Source organism: Phalaenopsis equestris, unplaced genomic scaffold, assembly GCF_001263595.1.
Source record: "Phalaenopsis equestris unplaced genomic scaffold, ASM126359v1 Scaffold231319, whole genome shotgun sequence".
NCBI classification, from domain to species: Eukaryota; Viridiplantae; Streptophyta; class Magnoliopsida; order Asparagales; family Orchidaceae; genus Phalaenopsis; species Phalaenopsis equestris.
Genome location: NW_018249289.1, coordinates 49,630 through 59,720, shown reverse-complemented (window position 1 = coordinate 59,720; position 10,091 = coordinate 49,630).

Here is a 10,091-nt window from a genome sequence, read left to right as displayed (position 1 = left end):
ACATAATTGAAAATCCAACTATATATATATATATGATAAGATATGCTTTTGTTATATTTGATGGATAGCTTGATGGGTAGTCCTCATGGCGGAAATTTAACATGATATAAAATTAAATTTGTTATAGTAAGAAAGTCGTGATAAATTTTTGAAATCCAAATGGAATTTGATTAAAAAATAATATAAACTGAAGAATTAAAAATGAATTAAAGTTAATTCAATTAAATTATGCTAATTCATAGAAAAGATTAAATAAGAATATTCTAAATCATTTATTTTTTTTTTTCTTGGCAATTTATTTGATGTTTAATCTCAATACAAATGGATACTATTTTTAGGCATTATTTGAAATTTTAAAAATTGTTGTTATTGAAAGCATGTGTTCAAGACAACAAGAGGTTTATCAATTCAAGCTGGGTATTAAATGAGCTGCAGTATGTGGATCCAGCGTTGATTTGGGTGTGGATTTAGCTTTGGCTGAAGTTAGACTAATTCACTAGAATTTAGATCTCATTGGTGGATATGAGGTGTAGGGTGATGCTATTGACCTTGATGTTGAGGAGAAGCTATCCTATTTAACTAATAGAAATAGTGAGAGATAATTGATAAGAGTTTTATAAGTGTTTGAAGATTGGGTGCTTATGTAAATATGCATTATAAAATTTAAGGAGTAGTGATGAAATTAAACTTCATGAACATTGAGGATTTGTTTGGAGGCTCGAAGGAGCGGGTATTATTTTGGATGCTTGTAATTAAAGAGGCTCAATTTTATAAACTTTCCGGTGGATAGTCAAGTGGTAGAGACAATGTTTAAAACTTGAGTTTATGAAATGGGTGCGAGGAAAATTGTGGAGAGGTTGGAAGAGGTTTAGAGTTTGTCGGTGAGGGTAAAGGCGTGAACAGTGTACAAAGGCACGAAAGGTGTGTAGTGGCACAAAATCTCAAATGTTATGTGATACATGAGTTTACTTTATTTAAGTTACTTCTCATGCTAGACTAATATAGCTTATGCCCAATTGAGGTTTTTTGCTCATGACTATGTTTAAACTATTAATTGATTCTTTAGCTTACTCTAGAGATGATCTATGCAATTTTTATTTTCATCTCTTACAAGTTTAATTCTAGTTGGAATCATTCTCAAGATAAATGTTTAGTTTAGCTACAAACCCTAACGCAAGTTTAGAACAAGCAAAAAGGAACTAAACGCTAGGGTGATATTAGGACACCTTTAGACTTATTAAAAATCATAAGGGAGATGATAGACTTTCCAAATATTATTATCTGATTTACTTCATGACTAAGATTTACTATAGCTGGCTTTACGTTAACCTTAACTCTAGCTTAATTTAGGCTAGCCCCAATGGGGCCAATTAATGATTTAAGTAACTAAACATCTTTTTTTAGTATTATTCGATTAATGGATTCAGACTATGTTCCTATGTTTGAATTGTAGTCGATTGAGTCTATAAATTCTTTAGATTCTTAAGCCTAATAAGTTACTTCGGGAAACTTGACAATAAACTTTAGGAATCACTCTAAAGAGTCTTAAAAGGTTGTATATACTCTAGTTTAGACTTGTTATCTTTTGGATTAACTTAATTGGACCATTGATGTTAACCCAATTAGACATGCTTGAACCAAATTGACTGAAACCATCAAATTAGAAACGTAAGGCTTCAAAACCATTTTAACTGGTCAACCATAAATAAAGTAATCATTATTATCCCATGAAATAACTAATTGACTCATTTGTTCTAACAAATTTAACTCTACTGACCCAAGTTAACTTTTGTAAACGGATTTCATTTAACAAATTATAGTTAAACAAACTTTATTTGCCCGAAGATTACACCTAGTTTGGCTAATTCAGCCTTTTGAAATACTTTGAGCATCTAAGATAATTTGATGAAATTGATCAAATAAAATTTGACCAAACTTTTCAATTGACCCAAGTTGATCTATTAAATATGGAATTGACCAAATTAATCTCTGGTTAAACCAACTAAACTTAACTAACCCAACTTGGACTAATTAGACTCATAGGAAGCCATTTAAAACATTTATATTTAAATTATCAATTTGATTAAGTGGTTTAGACTAAACTTGTTAAACGAGTTCACTATATCATATGTAAGCTAAACTAATTATTGGTTTGAAGTAATTGAGCCAATTTAAACAGTTGTTCCAAGGTGAACATATAATTGACCATTTTGGTTCAATTAAGCTAGTTTGATTGATTTGACATAGTTAGACCTAACTAAACTTTTTATTTTATCCTCATTGATCAAATTGAAACCTTAGTTTGATTCAATTGGACTAATTACCACAGGTTAAACCAAAATTAACCATTTTATTTAACATAATCTAAAACATAATTGAAAATCCAACTATTTGGCTAAATTGAATTAACAAGATGACAATGATTTACAAAAACCATAATTAATAATAATAGGTATTAACCAGGTCACTATATTAAGGTTATAAGTACATTTATGAATAATTAGGATACTATAATATAACTAACCAAATTGAAATTGAAGTTTATCTTTGATTGTTAAGGTTTTCTTCTAAATCATCTTAATAATCTACATAACTATGCTTAAATCAAACACTAGTTTACTCTAATTGCTAAACCACGATTATAGGCTCAATTTAGATAGTTACAACAAATCATTGGGAATAAACTCTCTAATTTTCTTTTACACATTTTCAATGTTGATAAGAATTATTTATATCCTTGATAGTAGCTTAAGCCTTCCAATGAGCTCTAGCTAATATGGAAGCATAAAATGAGTTAAAACTTTGGTCCTCCCACCAATTTATGCCACCTCAAGATAATTCTAAAGAAGATTTTTGCTTTAAAAACATTATAGAAGTTGTTGGATCAATTTCAGCCAAAGTTATTAATTATATAGATATCCAAACTAAATCATAAATTGACCTTTGTCATTGTGATGACAGGGTGGGTTGGGGGAATGACCTATTTTACTTGTTATCCCTTAATTCCATGAAGTTGCTCAAATCAAAATTACTGTAGTGGATTAGGAGTAATGTCCCATGGTGATTTTGATTGAAATATAAGAGTTGAGTGGGGATGTTGATCAAATGTCGTCCATTAATGAATCAGTTACCTAGATTAAGTTAAAAAGGTTTCTCCCATACACAACCTTTTTAGTCAAGTTAATTTAATTTAATTTTTTAATATATATTTCTTACAAATATACCAATTCAAATAAAATAAAACTCTAGACATAAGTTTGTCTACAAATTACTCCAATGGGTAAAAATTATCTTATTTTATTAAATATTTTAATTTAATAAAATTAATTACCCTTATTTTAATAAATTTAAAACTTAAGATCTATATAAAAATCCCAAACTCTTTGGCATTTTAATCATACTAAATTAATTCAACCAATGCATTTAGATTTATTTATTTTTATTTGTTATGAATGGATAGAATATCTATAGTGATGTTATTTTCCATTTAACTTTAGTATCATATGGTTAAGCATTTGGTATCATTTGTTTATAATAATGTTTTAAATGCCCTATACTTTTTTCATAATTATTTGGGTCACTTTTAATCCTATCATAATTAAAAAAAAACTAGTACTAAGATTTTGAATAAAAAATACATTAACTAATAATAATAATAATAAAACTTTCCTTATTTAAAATTTTATTACGTATATCGCTTGCGTGCGTTGGGTGAATTTTTATGAAAATGTTGCATAAATTCTTACTTTAATAAGTAAAAAATTAAGACCGATTCTAATGCATAATGAAGTAATTAAAAGTTGAATTTAATTTTCTAGATTAATTGCCTTACATGGAACTTTCATTAAAACTTTAAGAATAATTTTTGACTGTTTTTTAATTTTTTTGTAGTTAGAGTAGTCACTATTTATATTACCAATATATAAATATACCTCAAATAATTTTAATAAAATTTGGAGAAATTAAAAATCATTTACTTAAATTAGATAATGCAACAGTTGATTTTCTTAATCATTTTTTATATTTATTCTCATTTTGGCTATTCAAAGCCTACTTTTAGATTTTTTAAATAGAAAGTTTAATTAAAAAATTTTATTTTAAAGCATTAACTTGTTGATTTGTGCTTGAATGTTAGTTTATAAATCATTTTGGTGTTTTATTAATACTTACAAATTTATTCGAATTGTTTTAAATTTATTTAGTATTTTTCATAAGTAATGTGATACATACATTAATCATAAAAAATTTCTAATAACTATAAAAAATTAAAATTATTTGGGAGTTATCCCTCCATGTACAAGAACATCTAGTTCAAATTTAACCTTTATTTAATAATTGTAGCTAGAGACATATATTTTCAAATATTGAAATGCCTAATTTTGGTAACTAAAAAGATAATTTCTATCCTTAACATTATTTTTTTATAATATAATTTTCTGAGTCTAAACACAATGGACATGTATAGCTCATTAGATAAAATGTAGAAATCAAATCCTATAATTCTATCAATAAAGTAGAAAACAAAAGCAAGATCTCAAAATTTAGAAGCAAGACACTTAGGGTATGTCTGGCAAAAGATGACTTTTAAATTATTAAGATTTAGTAAATCCCATAAATGTTGATTTACTAAATCTTAAATGGTTTAAATTTGAAAACTATTTGGTAAATGATTTACTAAATCCTATAAATTCAACATATATATATTTGCTAATTAAGTAAAACAAATTGAATAGCTCTTCCTCCAAATCCCGTAAATCCACCGATTCGTGGAACTTAGTAAATCTGGGATTTACAGCTGAAATCCATAAAATTCAGATTTATCAAATCCGCACCTTCATTTTGTCTAAAATGACTGACTAACAAGATTTCACTTGCATCCATGCTAAATCCCGCTCTAAACTGTTGTCAAACAACCCCTAGTATTCTTAAGGAAGGAAGAGGCTCGTGCCTTAGTGACTCGGGTGTAATAAAAGTTCATGTTTTTATTAAGTATTCCCTTACGTTTTAGTCGCCAACCAAAAATAAAATTTTCTCTTTAGGTCATAAAAAGATTAGGAATCTTTATATGGTTACTAGGCACGTAACCATGCAAAGTTTCCCAAGACTCTTCAGATCCCCTATATAGGATGCAAAACCCTAATGAGAATATGCCTTATACTTAAACTATTTGTTCCACTACACAATGAGTAGAAGTTATATTTCATGAAAAGTTTTAACATCATAATTGGTAAGATTAGGAGTAGAAGAATATAAGAAGATTAATTCAACAACTTAAACACATGAAAGCTCATAAAAGGCTATGGGAAAGCATGCAAGAAAAATCGCGATAAATTCACTATCCCTGCATCACATAAGCATGAAAGAAATTTAGCAACTCAACATGGAAAAAAAAATCTATTGAAACCATTGATGTAAGCAAGATACTAAAGTAAGACTTACAAACGGAGCTTTTCCTCTCCAGAGAAGCAGCTAATCCCTCTCTCACACAAGATCCTCTCAAAGAAAATAAAGAAACTCTCTTAGAAGCTTTCTCCCTCATGGAAGAAGGAGAACATCCTTTCTCTAGTATGTCCTAGCCTCCAGCTGTCCAAGAATATTTCTTCTCGTTCTAAGAGATATATTTATAGTGGTGACACCACAAAAGCTAGAAAATTCCTTCCCAATTTGAATTATGTGTCAGGCAAGGGCGAGCTTGTGATGAGTTGAGTGCACCTGTCACTGGCGTGGACGCGCTGTCCATGTAAGAGCAAGATTTGGGTGCACTTTGATATGGCGTAGGGGCACTGATCATTGGCTTTGATAGTTTGGTAAGACATGCTTCCATTTCAATGCTAGTGTGCTACACTCTGGCGTAGTTGCACCCTAGGTGCAGCAAGGGTATCTCATGCGCTTTGTGTTATGAGATGATAGAATTTGGATGCAGCACGGGTACACTCTGGCTATATGCAGGCGTGCTCCTTGTGGAAGTCTAGCTCAGGTGTGCTCCACCCTTAGTGTTGGTGCGCTTGCCTTAACTTGTCCCCTTTCTACTTCAAATGATCTTTTTTTTGCTCCCAAGCAACTTAAACCCTATAACTTGCATAAAATGACAAAGAACCTTTCTCATGAAACATAATATCACAAAATATGCAAGAGCGAAGGTTAACTTGCCAATAATTCATCACATTTCATTTATATCACTAAACTCTCCATATAAGAATCCTAACTGGTTCATTCACCACCTAATATTTCCTCTCTTACATGTAGAGCAACATTCCTTGTGTTTGTGAATATTTGTGATATTCACAAATATGTGTGTGTGTGTTATATATATATATGTGTGTGTGTGTGTGTTATATATATATCTGTGTGTGTGTGTGTGTGTGAGAGACTTTTCTGGCATGGAAAGAATTGCATGGGTGCATTGACATGCATTCTAGTCTATTCATATGTATTAACATATCTAACACCTAAAATTTTATTTTACTTTTTTTATATTTATACGATCTAAATCTAGCATATCCCATAAAAATACAATCATTTTTACTTTAAAAAAGTGAAATAAATGAAGGGATACGGGCTATGGTTTCAGCCATAACGGAAGGGATTTTGAGCGAGAATGATAACGTGATGAAGGGAGGCTTTAGGCGGGCGGAAGAGAAAATTAGGGATGGAGAATAGATTATAGACTATTAATTTAATTTTAATTAAGCTAATTTTATTAATTAACTGATTAATGAAGAAAAATTTGTTAATATATTATTACATTAATTATATGTATGCAAATTTATATCTAACTGTTTAATACTTAATTAATAAAACAAAATGAATCTTAAATTTTTTTTATTTCACAAAAAATTAAGAAAATATTTATTAATATCAATATTAATTACTTAATTGTTAACTTATAAATGTTAGAAGATTGCTTGATAAATAATTAATTTAATAAATTTTTTTATTAATAATAAATTACTTAGTGAAAATTAATTATTAATTAGTATAATTATAAATTAAAAATAGATTCAATTTAATTAAATTTAATAATAAATTTTAATCATAAATTTATTAAAACTTTTAGTAATTGATTTAATACTTGATAGAAGGTATCAATTAGCTTTGTAAGTTTTAAAAAAATTTACTGAAGCTTATCAAACATTTTTTGGGATTTAACCACACAAGATTTGCTAAATGTGAATCTTCATGATCTACTAAATCCATTCAAATAAAAGCTCATCTAGCATCATACAACTCCTAATTTTCTAAAATTAGAAAAATTAAATTAAATTTTATACATTAAATAATAAACAAAGAAATCTTTCGCAAATAAATATCTCAGCATCGCAGCACGGTTGGTGAGCACTTCGGCGTCACGGTGGTCGGTGAGGTCTCCGACGCCGACGAACTAGAGATGAAATCCGGCAGATCATCCACCTAAGGCCGGTCCAAAGAAATGAAAGATAGGAATTGCTTGAATAACAATATTGTACCCTACTACCTATTGTATGAAAATAAAAATAAAAAAAAAAAGACAAAATTATTTTATTTCTTCAGATAATATGCCGAGAATTTTTTTATTATTAGAACTTTGTAAAATAAAAACATGAGAACTCTAAGTGAAAAAGAAAAAATAATAACAAAATATGTTTCCTTCAATTTTATATACAACACTCCCCCCACCGCCACGAGAAAAAATTGCGTACGTAAGACGTTTGCAGAGCTGCGTACATCGGAGGTTATTAAGAGGATATTGGGGGGTTTAATCTACGTTATACCCTCCTATAACATCTTTGTAACCTACCTATAAGCCCCCAATATGCTCTGAATAACCTCTAATGTACGCAGCTCTGTAAACATCTTACGTATGCAAATTTTTCTCCACCGCCACCGCTATCACTACCAACCCCACATTTCACTTTCGTCAACCCGCACATTGTCCGGATCATTTCCATTCGTTCCGCAAATTCTCCCACCACCGTCATCAGAGCCTTGTATTGCTAAAGTCATTGAAGTGTGTAGGCATAAAAGGATATAGCTGGAGCTCCTTCCGCCTCAATTTTTGACTTGCAGGGAGATGTTAGTGCCACATTCACCTTTCCTTTTAAATAAAGTGATAATATTTACCAAATTAATGTATTAATCAAAGCAATAAACATTTCTTGAACCGCTTCATCGTTAACAGTACTGTGTATTTGGATCGGTTGATCGGGCATCTCTTTGTAAGTTTTAAGTCCCTTCGGGTCTGAGGTTCGATTCCTCTCGAGTGTAGGGTGTGGTACTCGAATTCTTAGGCCAATGAGAGATAGACGGGGCTCGAATAATATTAATAATAATATATATATGTGTGTAATAATAATAATAATAAATAAATAAAATAAAATGAAAACAAAATATTGTATAAATTACGGAAAGTTATAAAAGAAACAAAATATTTCTTCGAAGTGGGAGGATATTAAAATATATTATTGGTTGCGTTAATTAAATTATTTCCTGAAATAATGGCTGAAGATTTTCTTTAAGTGTTTTATAGTTTATTTAGAAAATGCTTTTCATTATTATTTAAAATAAAATTCTTTCTACGATAGTGTAATGTTTTTTTTTTTTTAAATAATAAAATTCTTTCTAGAATAGGAGTACAAATAAGCAAACGTATCTATTGCGCTGGCTGAGAATGTTGAGCAAAGCTTCAATAACCGCATTAAAGATATCTTATTTTGTAAATGTTGTATCTAAAATTGTTTTGTAAAGCATACCATGGAATAGAGCATAGGAGGGAGTGAGGGAGGGAGGGAGATGACCCTATTTAAAATAAGGATCTCACCAGACATTTCTAGGCATAAAAAAATACATGAAGAAAATAATGAATGAATAAAATAAAAAGAGTCTCTGATTTTGCTGTCTCATCTTCTAGTAGTTTGACGATGGATCTTGGATTAGTTTATCTAAGAATCGTCGATAGACCGGGCAATAGAGTTTCAGTCGACGGAACCATTGTCTTTTGGTTTTGTTCAATTAAAGGTCTTTGGTCAGTCATGCTGCGATTCTTTGGTCGCCCAACGTGCAGATCTTCGGTCGACATAGCTAGGTACCTTTGGTTGGTCAAGTTATGATCCTTTAGCAGGCTATGGTCTTTTGGTCAACAAAGCTGTCGGCCAAGCTAGGGATCTTTGGCTGGGCTAGCGAGGGGTCTTCGATCCGTTGACTCTCTGGATCCAATTAGCAATTATTTCCTTTAGATAACTCTTATTGTCAAGATGAGGCTAGACTATTGGGTAGAGAGAACTTTACTGTAATTCGACAGGTAGCTCCACGCCTTCAACAGAAAAACTGTCAGAAAGTTGTTTAGGTGTCGTGCTTGATGCTAGTGTCCATGGAGGGCCTTTGAGGTTTTTTCTGAGATGATCTGTGGTGTTGTTCGAAGGGGATCAATTGTTCTCCTGTCTTAGGGTTTGTTCCGTGGTAGTTGCCCGAAAGGGTTGTTGTTTAGCAGGTTCTATATACTTTCGAGAAGTAGACTTGGTTAGACATTGGATTTCATGGATACATTTTGATGAGTTCCTTAACTTTTGGTGGGCCATATTTGACAAATTATCTTTTAGAACCATAATATTCCTCTGAATTCGTGTTGACACATTATGGGTGTAGAATAAATAGTTGAATTTCGTACATAAAAAGGGTGTTTGCATTGATCTTAAAAAGATCTAACAATTTAGAAGAGAAGAATACAATGGAGACAGTTTCACTGTAAGAAGATCATGAGGCACTCATGATTGGACGAGCAAAGGCAAGAGAGCCAAGTCAACTAGTACAATCTCGATCGAGGCAAAAGATAGATAAGAAGATAACCAGACGATACACTTGTAAGTCATCCGATTGGAAATGAGACAGGAGAGTGTCAGATACATCCACTGTTCCATTCAAGGAAAAAAATACAATATATATCTCAGTGGAACCGACCCATCGGAAGAATCGATTCCACAAAGCATCTCCGAACACCCAACAGAGACCTAGAAACTCTTAACAAAGGATCAAAGATAGTCAATAAGGCTGGATCACCCAACCTAACTTAATCGACCAAGCTCAGTGATCCGCCCCATCGATTATATTCTGAAACT